Here is a 17,556-nt window from a genome sequence, read left to right on the forward strand (position 1 = left end):
TGTCTCTGGTGAAGCCTCTCGCCGCCCCTCAGCCTCTGGCCTGTACCCCAGTTCTGTATATGTACAAATAAATAAATCTTTAAAAAAAAAAAAAAAGATGATGTGCTTTCTGCTGTTGGGGGAGTTTTCTACAAATGTCCATTGGACCCACTTGGTTGATGGACTTATTCAGATCTTCTGGGTGATCTCACAGTTGCTTCTTTGCTCTCTCAGTAACCCCAATCACTAGTCCTTATATTACACATTCTCTGTTGAAAAGCTACTGGTTCTGTTTCCTGTCTGCACCCTGACTCCAGACTCTGGAGATGGATAACCCATGGTAAGGCTGGCCCTGAGTTCCTTGTGTTTGCTTTGCCTTTGCTTGGAATTATACCTGCATCTAAGGATATATCAAAATTCCAAAGCATACGTGAGGTTCATGGAGAATTTGCTGGTGATCCCTAATATGCCTGACCCCTTCTCCTTCTGAACACAGAATTACTTGTTTCACCTCTTTGAAGTTTACAGTGACTTTATGACTCCTTTTGGCCACTGAGAGTAGAAGTGACGAGTATCACTTTTGGGTAGTATTTTAGGGCAGGTGCATGATTCAGGTTCTCTGCCCTGCACTGGTGAATCCTGAAGCCTCAGGTTGAGTTGGGCACATTGTCAGGTGGTGTACATGGCATATCACCTGGGGCAGATTTTTTTTTACCTTGGAGTTGTTACCATAGTGAAATGTAGCCCATCCTAAGTCATTTGTGATTTGCCCTTCGCCTACCCCTCTAGATTCATCTCTAGCTACGGCACCTACTTCTCTCTTCCCTAAGAGCCTCAAGAAATATTATACCTTTGTGTTCTTATATATGCTCCTCTTTCTGTCTGACTAGTCATTTTGACCTTGCAACTGCTTTAAAAACCAAGCTAAGATGCTACTACTCCAGAAAAACTCCCTTTTTTTTTTTTTGAATTGGACAGGAACTTATTTTTTTAATTTTTAGCTTGATCCAACTTTTTTTGTCTTTTGTTGATGAGTTTATTCCATTTACATCTTTATTTTTATATATATATTTTTTACATCATTCTTCATTTGGTGCATTTTTTCATCTCAGTTGTAATCCCCGTGTGCCATCACTATAGTCCAGTGCACTTTTCCCACCCCAGTTTTGATCCCATTCCTCTTTCCACCCCCATAAAGTGTCTCTGGTTTATAGTTGTTCATTGTTTTCATTTTTACTCTATTACATTTGTTGCTGTTTTTTTTCCTCCCCTGACCCCTTACACTCCTGCTATGAGTGAAACCAGCTGGTAGTTTTCTTTTTCTTTCTGACTTATTTCACTAAGCATGATCCCTTCCAGTGCCATCCATGTTGCTACAAAAGGTATGAGTTCATCTTTTTGACTGCTGAGTAATATTCCATTGTGTGTATATATACTACATCTTCTTGATCCAGCCATCTATTTGGAGACATTTGTGTTGATTCCACATCTTCCCTACTGTAAATATAGCAGCAATAAACATGGGGGTACAGGTGTCTCTTTGAATCAATGTTTTTGTGTCCTTTGGGTATTTACTTAGGAGTGGGATTGCTGGGTCATATGGAAGCTCCCTTTTTGCCTTTTGAGAAACCTCCAGCATTCCATACCCATTGTATCATCTTGCATTCCCACCAGTAGTGCAGGAGAGTTCCTTTTTCTCCACATCCTCCCCAATATTTGTTGTTGCTAGTTGTTTGAAGATGTGCCATTCTCACTGGTGTGAGATGGTATCTCATTACGGTTTTGAGTTACCTTTCCTTTATTACAAGTGATGTTGAACATTTTTCCATATGCCTGCTGGCCATCTGCATTTCTTCTTTGGAGAAGTGTCTTTGTAGCTCTTCTACCCATTATTTGAGGGGGTTGTTCACTTTATTTTTGTTGAGTTTAATCAGCTCTTTTTCTACCTTTGTGATCAGTCCTTTTTCATTAGTATTGTGGGCAAAAATTTTCTCCCAATCAGTGGGGTGTCTCTGTTTTGCGTAGTGTCTCTCTTGCTGTACAGAAGCTCTTTAACTTGATGTAGTCCCATCTATTTATCCTTTCCTTCACTATCCTTGCTTTGGGTGATGTATCTTTAAAAATGTTATTGAGGTATATGTCGTGTAGTGCTTCACCCACATTTTCTTCTAGATATTTTATGGTTTGGGGTCTTATGTCTAGTTCTTTAATCCATTTCAAGTTGGTTTTCGTGCATGATGTGAGGTAGTAGTCTAGGAAACCACCTTTTCTGGGTAAAGAATTTTCCCCATATTCCTCCTAAAGCCCTGTGGTTTTTTTTACTTGTAAAATGTTCCTTGCTACACTATGTCACATTATCTGATTATTCTTTGCTATTGCTTTACATCAAGAACTTTGGAGGCAGTAATTGAATTTTTGTTGTATTTTATAGTTGTTTTTTGTTTGTTTGTTTAGCTCTAGCTAAGCAAGGCATTGAACACTGTGCTTACTACCCAGATGGCCAAAAAACATTTGTTGAATAAATGATAAAACATATAGTTAATGGAGCATTTTTAAAAATATTTAGCTATGTACATATAATGCAATTTAATTGAAGTCATTCTATATTTTTCCAAAGTGCCTTACATAGATTCTTGGTCATCTAACTTTAATTAGATGAATTAATATCTTAGTTGTTATTTGTTTTTTCTCTAAAATATTTTTCTACTCCTTTTGTTGTTCTTTCTATGGAATATTAGCTGTCAGAATGAACTTACTAGAATTGTACTGGTAAATATGTGTAGTTAAAATGCAATGCAGTACTGGGAAACTGAAAGTGTTTAAATATCTTTTCTATATTTCATGTTATGAAACCCCTGTGACAGGTTCCAAATGAAGTAAAAGGCACTCTTAAATATAAAAGAAGTGGTTTGGGGATTTCTTTTCAGCTAGTTTATTATCACCAAATCAGATCATTTAATTCTTTATTTCCAATAAAGACCAAAAAACCCTCCCCTACCACTTCACCCCAGTGAGAATGGCACATCTTCAAACAACTAGCAACAACAAATGTTGGCGAGGATGTGGAGAAAAAGGAACTCTCCTGCACTGCTGGTGGGAATGCAAACTAGTACAACCACTATGGAAAACTGTTTGGAGGTTCCTCAAACTGCTAAACATGGAGCTTCCCTACGACCCAGCAATCCCACTCCTAGGTATCTACCCAAAAGACACAAAAACACTGATTGAAAAAGATACCTGTACCCCCATGTTTATTGCTGCTTTATTTACAATTGGAAAAACATGGAAGCAGCCCAAATGCCCAAAAGTAGACGACTGGATAAAAAAGATGTGGTACATATATACAATGGAATATTACTCAGCAACCAAAAAAGAGAAACACATGTTTTTGCAGCAACATGGATGGAGCTGGAAAAGATCATGCTTAGTGAGATAAGCCAGAAAGAGAAAGAAAAATACCGGATGGTTTCACTCATAGCAGGAGTATAATGGACCAGGCGAGAAAATAACAAAAATAATGAAGAACTATATACCAGAGACATTTTGCGGGAGTGGAGTGGGGAATGGGATCAAAAACGGGGGGGTGGGAAGGGAAGTGCACAGGATTATGGTGATGGCACATGGGTGACTTGGTGATGGGAAACCCGCGGAGATTACAATTGAGATGGCAAAAAAAAAAAAAAAGTACAAAATGATGTAAAAATAAACTGTTATAAAAAAAAAAACCCTCCCGATTCAGTTTCAAAATCAAGCCTTAGTTCAGTTTTTCTAGAACAAAAGCAGAGTCATTCTAGGTATTCATAGTTTTGCTTTATATTTCTCATTAGGCACATTGAGATTTCTCTAAATGTGAGTCATTTAAGAAAAGCCTTGGGAAACCTCCAGCTTCTTTTTTAATTATCTTAAAGTAATCTGAAAATATTTAAGCAAATGCTGGAGCAAATGCCCTTATTAGCAAGATGTTTTAAAAGCCAAAAAAGCCTGTTATGATCTCAAGATACTCCTTAAGGCTTTTATGAACAGTTCAGCCTTGGCCCTTCTCTCTGCCTGCTCCTGTCTCACTACATTAAGCAGAATGTAGGTGTTAAATTTAGTAACTCCTGTTAGCATCCTCGAATTTGGGCTTTGATCCAGGGCTCCTACTGCAGTGCACCACCCCACCCTGCCGGTTAATGACAGCCATGGTCAAACACCCTGGGGAGTCTTCCTGGTTGTGCTGCCTGCCATAGACTATATGTAGACCATCCTTTTCTTAATGCCCAAGGGGCAGAAAGACATGGAGAAGACCCAGGCGTGTTTGCCTTCCTGCCTGCCCAGTCCCATGCAGACAGTATTTATGGTTCAGTAGCCATGTAGACTTAGTCACAAGTTAGCCTCTGTGGAGGGGACCTCAGGAGTCCCCATCTACAGACCTCCTCCTCCTCTCCATGGTAGCTGTAAACTTTTTCCTCTGCCATGTACGGGGACAGTGATCACTTATTAGAAGTACCCTTGCTGTTAGCAGAAACCTTGTCTCCTGATGACTGAAGCAGTTAGGAGCTCACCTTGTGCACATAACAGCAGCTTTTTCTATGGAAGCCGCTAGTGAAGGTTCAGGGCTTGAGGCTGTGAGGATCACATCTCTGTATTGCTGAGCCTTTGTGGCTGAGCGATAGCTAGTACAGCTCCAACTGTCGGCTGGAGGATCGGGTAGGAAAAAGGAGCAAGGATCCCTGTAGTGCTCTCCTTTTATGGACAGCAAAATCTTTCCCAGGTCTTTGTCCCCAGAGCCCAGGGGCTTCTGCTTGGGTCTTATGACCAGAGCTTAAGTGGTCACCTCTGGATACAAAACTGAGGAACAGGTTGGTCATGGCTGGCTTAGTGGAGTTGTGAGCCTGGACACGGCACACTGCAGCTTCAAAGAAAACCGAGGATCCATTTTAGAAGGCAGAATACTGCCCACATCTTGGTACTTAAACCAACATCTGCCTCTGCAAGAGGCAATGTTCAAGAGTATTATACCCAGTTACAGGGCAGCTGAATTTTTTCTGATGCCATTTTATGGAATGTGGCAGGGAGGGTAGGTACTGCAGCTAAGAGAAATTTCCTCCTCTGTTTAGTCATCAAAGAAGGAAATGGTGGGTTTACACATGCCACAACATTGTGCTAAGTGAAGAAGCCAAACAAAAGGTCACATAGTGTACACGTCCATTCATAGGAAATACCTAGAATAGGCAGGATAGGTTGATTCATAGACAAAATGAAGATTTGGTGGTTGCAAGGAACTGGGAGTAAGGAGGATGGGGAGGGACTGCTAACAGACTTGGGCTTTCCTTTTGAGGTAACAAATGTTTTGGTACTAGATAGTGGTGGCAGTCACACAGCACTGTGACTGCTAAATGCCGCTGCATTGTACACTTCAAAATGGTTCATTTTATGTCATGTGAATTCACTCAGTAAAAAGGGGATTCTCTTTTTTGGTTTGTTTCAAAATATTCTCATCTGTTAAATTCAGAGTGTCTCCCATAGAAAAGCAATGGTGGCCCCCTAGGGCAAGTGCAATACAGAATTAAAAACCTTGTCATTATGAAACGGCCTTGTCTTTATGCAAAACAAGGCAGGAGGCAGCCTCTAGACAGCTGGTCGCCGCTCTGGATGGACCATGTTGCATAATCCTTAGTCATCATCACCATCATCACGTTTTGTTGGGGGTGGGCGTGAAGGGGTAGGGAAGTGTGTATACTAGGGGAGGCTCAGAGAGCTTCCTTTGCCCCTTGACGTCCTTTTCTATCCCAGAGGAAAGTAGAGGGAAGCTGGCCACACCTGAAATCAGGTTACGTGTTTCAAAGCTGGGGACTGGCTGAAGAGGAGATCTGTGCCCCAGTACCTGAGCCCGAGGCAGGGGGTATCGGAGGGCTAGAGGAGGGTGCAGGAAGGGTCTTACTTTGTACCTTTCCTGGGAAGGAAAGTGGCTCACAGTTCTGTAAACTAATCCTGCTGGCTTCAAGAAGGGAGGCAATGAATAAACTATAAAATAAATTAAATACAAAAGTTATGCAAAAATAACTTAAACCAAAGAGGAATGTGATGTTCTCCTTAGCCGGGTAGGGAGAGAACCACATGCCAAGCCCCCAGATTTTGGGTGACATGGCTTTGAGGAGGGTGGGTGGGAGGATTTTCCCTTCCCCCACCATGGCTCAGGATGGGACTGTAGGGGAAAGGGGTGCATTTGTGCACTGAGTGGGCGTACTGGCCCCCACACGCTGTGCACAGGCACTGGTGCCTTACAGGGGCTCCTACGGCTCACCATCAGCTCTCCCGATCAGGGTCAGGTCCAGCTCCAGCTCCAGCTCCAGCTATGCCTGCCACAGGGCCAGTTCCCTCCTCTTGTTTTCTGCAGGTCAGCAAGGAGTCCCAGGAAGGTGGAGGACATGCATTCTGGCTGTGAGACTTGGGTGCAAGTTACCTTCTGGGGAGAGCTATTGCTGCTCCCAGTAAGGTTGTATTTTCCTCTCTGGCCATCATGAGACCTTCCAACTACACCCAGGTAACTACTATCTGAGGCCCTCAGCATGGCACCTGGCAGGGGCTGGGTCCTAGGCACTCACTGCCTTTGGCCATTACGCTGCCAGTGGTGGGTCCATTTGCCCATTGAAGCTGCCACATGCCTCCCACTTAAAGGCCAATTGCCAGGTTCCTGCTGGCTGCCAGGCATTTTGACCCTGGCCTGGTCTGGCCTAGTGTCCTTAATGCTCCGTAAATCTCCCTCTCCCTCTCAGCGAGCACCTCGGGAACTGAGGGTTTCCATAGAACCATGGGGTATGGCTAAGGCACTGAGGGGAGACCAAGCAGTCTCCAGTTCCAGGGCTGAGGTCGGAATTTCACAGGGCAGACATGGTGCTTCTGGCTGATCTGAAGGATCTGGAGTCTCCGTCGGGAGCTAGAAGCCTCTAAGAGGGGTACAGTAGCTCCCGTATTGGTTATATGGTGTGCAAATATTTTCTCCCATTCCATAGGACATCTTTGTTTTGATTACTCAGGCTGCCAGAATTTGCATCCCAAGAACTTTGTGCAATGTTCCTGAGCTTCACTTTCTCCTCATGTAAAATGACAATGATGAGGATCTCAATATGGTGTGTGACACACATGTCATAGGGTAGTTGTAACATGTGGAATGAAGCAGGGTGCATAGGAAGTTCTCAAAATCACTATGAAGCCATTCACCAGGAATTGGAATTTTTTGTGATATCGAATTAGATTAGTAATTGTTCTGACTATATTAGAATTTGACGGTATTGCTTTGAGATGTTTTACACAGAATCAACATACATACATCTATTTTCCCCAGTAGCATCAACACGTGTCAATGCAAATAAGTAAACATTTCCATCATCAGACTCCTCTGGCCAAGAAGTCCACCTGACACTGCATGGCCTGGTCCACCTGGCTCCTCTTTCTGAAAGAAACAAATCTATGGTGGCAGAACTAAGTCCGATTTCTCACTTCTAACACCAAACAGAACAGAGTGCAGCAGATTGCAGTGACCAATAGAGTAATTGAAAGTTCCCCATAAACCTCATCAGCTCCCCACGGTACATTTTTTGAATGATGAGCAACATTTTCAGTTTTGTATAAATTTTGAAACAAATGCAGCTGTGACATGGATCCCTAGCAAACCTTCCTTCACTACAGGTTGCACTGCAGACCCTTCCTATCAAATCAAATCATGAAGCCATCAGTGACTGAAGCCTGGCTCCTTCCTTCTATACTCCTTGGATTAGACGGTAAGAAGAAACTCTTCCTAACACAACAAAGTCACAGTTTCCCACGGCTAAATTTCCGGAACATTAGTGGACTTCACCATCAATTTTAACACCCACCTATTGTCTCAAGTGTGACACTGTCCTTAAAAAAATGTTGTTTCCTGAGTCCAGCAAAATGGTGGCAGTGAAAATGCTGGGCTCACCTCCTTCATATACTCACCATTAGACTACAGCAGAACAAAGTCAAAGACCCTGGAAGTGCCAGCAAGTCACAGAGCAGGTTCTCTCTGAATCCAGGCAGATGGGTGAAGGAGAGTCCTGAAGCCCTTCGTGGCTTCTCCAAGCTTTCAATGATCCTTCTACACCGCTTGTAGTGAGGCAACCAGGTGCAGGACCCGCTGGGGGCCCTGGGGCCCAGGAGGCTGGCAGACCTCCTAGCCCCTGGCGAATCTACATTCTGGATTCTCCGGCCTGTCTTGTGCTCTCTTCCCAGGTCCCCACTGCACTTCGCTGCATGACCCTCTGCCGCCTCTGTCCTCTGCGATGCCACCCTTCTATGCTCAGTCTCTGGGCTCAGCTGTGCCCACCTATGCATGCCCACACCGCACTCCAGATGCCGCATTCGGCACGCATGTCAAGACCACAGGTGTCGATCATTGGTGTTAATGGCGGGAGGGCGGAACAAACCTGATCACTTCCATTTACCCTACAACGCTGAAGGATAAATGGACACTCGCAGCACACACTAGGCGCAATGGTCCCGTGGAAAGGGAAAGGAAAACCTGAAGAGAACTGTGTCCTTTGTGTTACCAGCCGTGCAATCCACAAGAGAGAGGAGGGCCTGCTGGGCAGAGAATCTTACAGCTGCTGACTTGGAGCACATTCCAACAGCAGGATGTTGAGCCTGGCACGGCATTGGACATGGGGCATGCAGAGTTGGTGCCCAGGACAGGGGATGCACAGGTGGAGAGCTATAGGAGCAGGTAAGTAGCTTTAGGATGATTGGTTTGCACAGGAGATTCTCAGTCTAGAACAAGGGTGCCTGAACTGCCTGAGAGAAACAGATCAGATTACTGTGTCTCCTTAGCGACATGGCTATTACTTGAAGCAGAGGCTGGGAAATTCAAAACACCTGCTACCCCATGCCTCAAGGCTAAACCAAGACAACAGATAAATATTTGAATTAACCAGAATTTAAGCAACTGTTAATAACAAGAGCAAAGACCCCAGGACAAGGCTCTGATTGGAGAAGAGAACAACTCCTGGCCTGTCACTTCATGTCAGGTACAAGTGCATATGGAACACTTTCAAGACTCGCCCATACTATGGCATACCCATCAGTTGTCAATAAAACGACAAAGACTGAACTTATATTGTACCTGTCCATTATGTTCTGTGTTCTGTCCGTTATGGCATTAAGTTAGAAATCAACTAGAAGGGAAAACTATGAACACATGAAGACTAAACAATATGCTGCTTAATAGTTCTTAGATACAAGAAGAAATCAAAGCAGAAATCAAGAAATACACTGAGATGAATGAAAAAGTATCTATGGGATGCAATGCAAGTCCCAATTAAGAAGCATGAAAGCTCAAAAAAAAAAAAAACTAACATTATATGCAAAGCAACTTGAAAAAGAGGAACAAGACCCAAAAGTAGTGAGAGGAAGGAAGTAGTAAAAATAAGATAGGAATTAAATGAAATAGATATCAAAGAGATAATGAAACTAAGAGTTGGTTCTTTGGGAAATATAAACAAAATAGACAAACCTAGCTGGACTGTAAAAGAAGACAGGAAAAGTGGGGTGGGAAATGCACTGCACTATGGTGATGGCACATGGGTGAACTGGTGGTGGGAAGCCCACAGGGATTACAGCAGAGATGGAAAAAATGCACAGAATGAAGAATAATGTAAAAAAAAAATTTTTAATAAAAATTCTTTCAAACAATCAAGAAAAAAAAGACAGGAAACCTTGATAAACAGAATTACAGAATTACAGATGAGGAGAAAAGATCACCATAAAAAGCAGAGATACAATATAAAAGACCAATAAAAAGAGATACAATATAAAAGAGATACATACATAAAAGACCATAAGGGGTTGTTATGAATAACTACACACCGTACACTCGACACACTTCTTCAGGTGTGTGCTACCGTCCAGTCCCACCATCCGAGCTCCCAGAGTCCTTCCCCACAGACCGCTGTGCCTCCTCCCTCCTTCGTTCCCATCCCTACTTTTCCCTCCCCCTCTCGCCTCACTTCTGCAGTCATAGTTGTATGGTTTATTTTGTTTTATTTTGCCAGTTTTTTGCTCTTGTTGATTGAATTTTTTTCTGCATATTCCACATATGAGTGAAATCATCCAGTATTTGTCATTCTCCTTCTGACTTACTTCTCTTAGCATAATTTATTTCAGATCCATCCATGTTGTTGCAAATAGTAAGAGTTTCTTTTTTTATAGATCTGAGTCGTTCACATCTCCTTAATCCACTGCTCTGTCAATGGGCATTAGGTTGTTTCCCTAACCTGGCTGTTGCAGACGGTGCTGCAGGAGTGCATAAACATAGGAGTGCATTTATCCCTTTGGATTAGTTCCCTTCAGGCAGATACTGTGGAATGGTTGGATCATATGTAGATCTATTTTTAATGTTTTGAGGAATCTCCATACTATTTTCCACAGGGGCTGGGCCAGATCACATTCTCACCAACAGTGCGTGAAGGTCCTTTTTTCTCCAAATCCTTGCTAATGTTTGTTGTTCCTAGTTATTGTTAGTCTATTTTTAATATGGGCCATACTCACAGGGATAAGGGGTAGTTCTTTGTGGTTTTTGATTTGCATTACCCTGATATTATGTGTGTTCTTTCATATGCCTATTGACCATCTGTGTGTCTTGTTTGAAGGAGTGGCTTTTACCTCTTCTACTCATTTTTTTATTGTTTCCTTGCTGTTGTTGCTCAGTTGTATGAGTTCTTTGTAGATCTTGAGTAATAGGCCTTTGTCAGATGTATAATGTGCCAATATTTGCTCCCATTCTATAGTGTCCATTTCTTGTTTTTTTTTTTAAGATTTATTTATGCATACAGAACTGCGGTGCAGGCCAGAGGTGCAGAGGTGGTGAGAGGATTCACCAGGGACACAGTGGGAAGCAGAACAGGCAGATGCGCTACTGAGGGGAGCAGCAGGTGGGTCAGGAGAAATCTGCCATGCCATGTGGATCGCCTCCCTAGCTGGAGATTGAAGTCATGCTGCAGTGGCTTCAGATAGCTTCATAGTGCTGTGCTTTAACCCGCTGTGCCATTAGGGAGGGCCCAGAAAACTGTATTTCTTGTTGATAATCCAGTTACTATTTCTTTGCTCACTATCTGAGCCTGATTTGATGTTTTGATTTTTTTTTGGAGGGGACAAGAGCTTCCTTTTAAACAAAACTTATTATTTACTACATATACAGAGGCAGCAAGAGCTAGATTCTGAGTGGCTATGTTTGGTGTGGGGCAGTCGGAGAGGCACAGCTGACCAGCTCGAGGAGTGAATCCTCTTCTACCCTTACTACTCAAAGTATAGTCTGAGGACCAGTAGCTTTGGTATCCTCCCACAGATTCCTGGACTCTGCCCCAGATCTGATGAATATCAAAATGTGCATTTCAACAGGAATGCCCAGTGGATTGAAATGCACATTAAAATTTGAGAACCACTGTTCTGTAATAGTCTCTGGTGATTTTAAAACATGGCCACCACTGTGGCAATCATTTCACCATATATATGTATATATATATATGTATAAATATGTATATATACATATATATACACATATGTGTGTAGTGTGTATTTCACTATACATATATTTCACTATATGTGTGTGTTTCACTATGTATATGTATATACATATATATCTTAAATGGTATATTGCTGTACCTCAATTATGTTTCAATAAAAATGAAATGTAAACATGGCCACAAATATTTGACTTTCCTCCCATTGAGAGCTGGAGTTACTATGAATTTGTGTGTCCCCTCCCACCAATTCATGTTGAAAACCTAATCCCCAAGATGATAGTATTAGGATATGGGTTGTTTGGGAGGTATTTAAGTCATGAGGGCAGAGTCCTCATGAATGGGATTTGTTCCTTTTAGATACCCCAGAGATACCTCTCACCTCTTCCACCGTGTGGCACAGTGACAAGAAAGAGACTTGCCCAGGAAGATGCTTGATGTAAACTTCCTAGCTGTCAGAAATGCGAGATATGAGTTCTGGTGTTATAAGCTAACCTATCTGTGATATTCTGTTGTATCAGCCTAAACAGACTAAGGAGGTGTCTACATCCCTCCCTTTGACGGTAGGAGAGCTGACAACTGCCTTGCCTGACAGACTGTGGCACAAGTGACACCGGTTTTTGTGTCTTAACCTTTCTATGACAAGGTTAAGTCATAGCCTATCTTAACTTCTCCACCAGGATCTTCTTTCTTTGAGCCTCCAGCTGCCATGGAAGCAGCCATCATGAGGCTCCAATGCTGGAGAAGCTTCATGGAGATACTCTGGTCAACAGTCCCAGCTTCTGAAGAGCCATTTCAGTCTAGGTATCAGGTGTAGGTGTGGATCCATCATAGACCTTCCAGAACAGCTCATCTGCTTGCTAACATCGGAAGTGATTACTACTAGCACCCAGTAGAAGAGAAGAATCACCACAACAATCCATAAGAAAATGATTGTTGTTTCAAGGCCTTATGTCTCAGAGTACTTTGTTATGCAGCCGTAGGTAAGCACAACACATCCTCAACCTTACCTGTGCTTCACCACCTTGAATTAACTCGTGAGCGGGACAACCTGGATACTGGGATTTTAAAAGCTTCCCCAGGTAATTCTATTCCTCACCCAAGGTTGAGAACCTCTACTCCTTAAGGTATTATCTATATGATACTAAATCATTTAGCCTGTCTGCATTTAAGATTCATGGATTTCATAAAATGAAAATGGGCATGATCACTTTTACATGGGAATACCCTGATAGCTTCCAGCATCTCCCTGCTCCTTTACCAGACAGCTACTTGATCAGCTCTTTTTCTTTAAGCACGTGTTTTATTTCTCAATAAACCATGAGGATCTACTAAGTTTTAATGTTGAGATAGACATATATATCAGATGACCCAAAGTCTTGTTTTCTCTTTGCCAACCTCTACTATAGAGGCTATACAATCTAAAAATTCTATTTCTGCATCTCTACGACAGCTAAACACAGCCATGTGACACACATACACAATTGATTTCCAGTTTCATTTTTTCTCTCTTCTTTTACCTGCTGGAGTGCAAATATGATTGTTGGAGATGCAGTAGTCATTTGTGGTCAGAAGGCAAGGAAAATGAGAACGGAGGACTGCATGCTCAAAAATACAAGGACAGAAACATGGGAAGAATTGTATCTTGGTAATATTACCAGATGACTTTGTTAGTCCTGGGATGGCTACTACATATATGATGTAGTAGCTACATGTGACTATTTCAATTTTAATTTTAAATTATTAAAAGTGAATCACAGGGCCCTCCCTGGTGGCGCAGCAGATTAAAGCACAGCACTAAGAAGCTAAAGCCACTTCAGCATGAGCTCGATCCCCGTCCGTCCCGGAGGTGACCACATGGCGTGGCAGACCTCTCCTGACCCGCCCGCTGCTCCCCTCAGCAGTTTATTTCATTGATCTGCCTGTTCTGCTCCCCGCTGTGTCTCTGGTGAAGCCTCTCACTACCCCTACACCTCTGGCTTGTACCCCAGCTCTGTATGCATAAATAAATAAATCTTTAAAAAAAAAAGAGAGAGAATTTTAAAACCATATTCCAAAAGCAAAATCATGTGCATTTCCCTACAAGTTAAGTCCATTTCTGACGAAATTGAAGCCTAGTTCTCTTCCTCTTCTCCCCAAAAATAAGCAATGAGAATAAAATCCTGCTGAATCCTCCCAAACCAATCATGTTCCATTATCTCTCACAGTCAGGAAGAAAAGTGTTTCTGCAATTATTTGAAGCAACAGCCAGACCTGGAAACAGAAGGAAGTGCTATTGAGACACATGTGGAGGACAGAAAGGGATGAGTCAGAACAAAACAGAGATGATGTCTACTCTAGTTTCTAATAACTATTCTTGAATGACATTTAATTGGCTTTTGGAGCCATCGGATTCCAGGTGAAACCAGATAAAAGGAGGATTTGTACAATTTAGAGGCTCAGAGAGGTTTCTGCAGATTAAGCACAGACTAACAAAATTACCTGCTTGGCATTTGATGGATATTTGTCATCTGAATGTTTTCTACTACAATATTATAAAAATAAATAAATAAAAACAAGAACAGAAGAGAATATCTCCTATCCAAGTTATTATTTATTTGAAACCTTCCTTTTTTCCAATTTTGTTTAATTTTTTTCAAAAGACTGCTTCAATACACTGAACCACGATTTGGAAGGCATGATAATGTTAATATAATACTCATGACCAAAGCAAATAAATATATCTGAAATGGCTTTATAGTGATATGATGACTAAATATGGTAGGGAAACAAAATGCTCATGAACTTCTTTGTCATTTCATGTTTTTCATAAATTGTCCTTTCTTGATGTCAGTCTTCAGCTGAGAATGGCCACTGCCATCATCATCTTTTCAAAGGGGAAGATTTTCACCAAAGATTTTTTTTAATTTATTTATTTATGCATACAAAGCTGTGGTACAGCCAGAGGTACAGGGGTGGTGAGAGGATTCACCAGAGACAGAGTGGGGAGCAGAACAGGCAGATTGACGAAGGATACTGCTGAGAGGAGCAGCCAGTGGGCCAGGAGAGGTCTGCTGTGCCATGTGGGTCACCCCCAGGGCCAGGGATCAAACTCATACTGCAGTGGCTGCAGCTGGCCTACAGTGCTGCAACCCAACCCGTTGCGCCACCAGGGAGGCCCCTCACCAAAGGTTTTTCTCCAGGCCCTTTCTCCCAGCAGCAGCAGTGTGGACAAATAGGTATACTATTGCTTTGGACTTCACAAAGAAATGTCTGACAACTCCTTCCTTTCCACTCATTGCATCAACAAGGGAGAAGCTACCAACCGGACTCTGGCATTCACCATGGACAGGATGGCAAAGACTGCTCCTGCTTTAGCCTTGACCACCTCTGAGTCAGCCTCTTCGATCTACCCCGAACAGGCTATCAGCTGGTCCTGGGAATGCACTGAGAACTGGGGGGAGGGAAGGAGCTAATGGGGTCCCCAGCACCGCTGCCATGACAGGCACATTGGCTCCAGCAGGGTCCACACCCTGCAGTTCTGCAAAAGTGTTGGCTCTGACAATGTCCCAGGTTGTTACCCCAAAGATTGTATTGGGGCTGTATACTCTGTGTTTCTTGAAAACTTCCACTGTGATTGGGATGGTGGCATTGACCAGATTTGCAGTGACACAAATCATGGCATCTGGGCATTGCCAGGCACAGACAGCAGCCAGAGTGGCCACATTGCGGACTGGCCATCCCATGTCATGCCTGGGTTTCTCAGGACTTCTGCTGGAAAAGTCACATCACAGCCTCTCAGGCAGACTGCTAGCCGCTCAAATCCGAGGTAGCCTTTCACACTCGCTCTGATCACATCTGTGATCGCTTGGGAGTGTAAACAATATCGTGGAGGGTCAGGTGTTAGCCAAAGGACTGTTCAGTAGGCATAAAAGGAGCTGCCCCATTTCCTTCTGAAGCCCAGAGCGCGGCTACTTGTGCTCTGCCTTGTGCTGAGTTGTTGAAGCTGAGGCAGCGGAGAAGGCAGAAAGATCGATTGGAGCTGACTGGGAGGGAAAGTGACCGTGAAGGAGGTGAGAGCTGGTCTAATTTTGTTTAAATTGAATAAGACAAACTTCCTCTTCTATCAATATGTGCTTTAAAATCAGTGTGTCTTCTCTGGATGAGATGAAGTCATGGTTGTCAAATGTATACATGTCGGTTGGTGTACAATATCACTTCATGGTTAGGGTTCCATTTGCTAAAGCCTGGATGAACGCAAGATCACCCCTGGAAATAGCAGTTTGTCTTCTGCTGTATCCTCCTTCCCCATTTTCAGCCACACAGGTCATAGAAGATCATGGGAAAACTGTCATCAAAGTACTTTCCTCAACTCTCCATTGCATAAATTAGTGGAATATCTGGGGTCAAGCTCATATATACATTTTTTCCCACTGTAATATATTGTGGATGTTGTAGTTTAATGGAATCAACTTCAGTAATCAAAATCCTTAACAACTAAGTGTTTTGATTATTTTCACATCAAGGAAAAAGACCAAAAGCTAACAAATGGAAAAGAATAACTTTAAATCATTTTCCATTGACTCATGAAATATTTAATAAATATCTCCTGTATACAGAGCTCTGTGATTGAATTAGTGAAGTCATGAAGTCAGAGTCCTGCCCTCAAATTCCTTACCATTCTTTGCAAGTTCAGGCTCTTCTGTGTAATTTTTTTTTTAATGTAAGTACCATTGTTTTATATCCCTGCTTGTGTTTCTCAGGTTTAGTCACCATAGCACTCCCACCACCAAACACCCTTAGTCCTCCACCATAGTCCATTGTATTCTTTTTTTTTTTAAGATTTATTTATTTGTGCATACAGAACTGGGGTACAGGCTAGAAGCTCAGGGGCGGCGAGAGGCTTCACCAGAGAGAGTGGGGAGCAGAACAGGCAGATCTACAAAGTACACTGCTGAGGGGAGCAGCGGGCGGGTCAGGAGAGGTCTGCCACGCCATGTGGTCACCTCCGGGGCAGGCGGGAATCGAACTCATGCGGAAGCGGCTTTAGCTTCTCAGAGCTGTGCTTTAACCTGTTGCGCCACCAGGGAGGGCCAAGTCAATTGTATTCTTAACCCTTCTCCTTCCCCTGCTCGATGACTCAGATCTATGGTCAGCTTTGAAGAATTTAAGAGAGAGAGAAAGAGAGAGAGCAGGTTTATTAGAAAAGGGACAGAAAAATAAAAGGGACAGACATTTTCATAGGCACTAGCAGGCAGGAAGAGCTGCCAAGAGTTGGTTTTAAAGTTTGTCGCTGACCCTTTGTTAAGGTTTTCTATATTCCACATATAAGTGACATACACAAGTTGTTTTTTTTTTTAGAGAGAGAGAATTGAGAAGATTTAATTATCACACTCAGAAAATGGGCAGGTCATAGGAAGCAAAACAGCCAGAAGAACAGGCCAAACTGTGCCCAAAAGCCATTCTGGCAAGAGCACCCCCGCTGCTTCTTGTGACTTCTAGAGGTTGCAATTAAGACTGTAGCCGTGGGGTCCTGGCATCTCATTGGTACTGCTCCCCAGGACATTGGGTGTTGCTGCCACCATCACCAGTGCCACTGGGTTTTTTCTCACTGTCATTAATTTTGTACCTCTCCAGTTTCCAACACAAAGTTTCAGCTCAGTCTAGGTCATGCACCAGAGATCTAGCTGCAAGGAAGTTAGGCAAAGGGCACATCTGGTTTTTCAGATTTTGCAGTAGAAACTGGGATATGTCAAGATGCATATGATGGCTAAAAGAGGAAGGAAAGTTAGATATTGAGCAATGAGACCATGAAAAGTTCATTAAGTGAGGTGCAGGTGAAGTACAATGGAAGGAAAGATTAGTTCAAGCTATTTCATCAGAGAAAGTTTTCCAAAAGATGACTTTTAAAGTGAATTTTATAGGGTGATATGATTTGGATATGTGAAGAAAAGAGCATTTCTCTTAGAGAAGAGCATTTCAAATGAAGGGACAGCATGAGCGAATAAATACAGAGTTGGGAAGATGTGGAGTCAGAAAATAACAGGATCTTATTTTGATAAGCATTTATTAACCACCTGCT

At 42.7% G+C, this 17,556-nt stretch overlaps 1 protein-coding gene and 1 pseudogene across 1 annotated transcript in view; both read right to left on the reverse strand.

The window, feature by feature from the left end:
- The window catches only part of ZNF41 (zinc finger protein 41), a 722,252-nt gene that overhangs the window by 213,291 nt on the left and 491,405 nt on the right, over positions 1 to 17,556 (reverse strand). The gene's annotated exons all lie outside the window — the stretch shown is intronic.
- Positions 14,657 to 15,220, reverse strand: LOC105854128 (annotated as a pseudogene).

This window comes from Condylura cristata, unplaced genomic scaffold (assembly GCF_000260355.1).
Source record: "Condylura cristata isolate star-nosed mole 26May11 unplaced genomic scaffold, ConCri1.0 scaffold00027, whole genome shotgun sequence".
NCBI classification, from domain to species: Eukaryota; Metazoa; Chordata; class Mammalia; order Eulipotyphla; family Talpidae; genus Condylura; species Condylura cristata.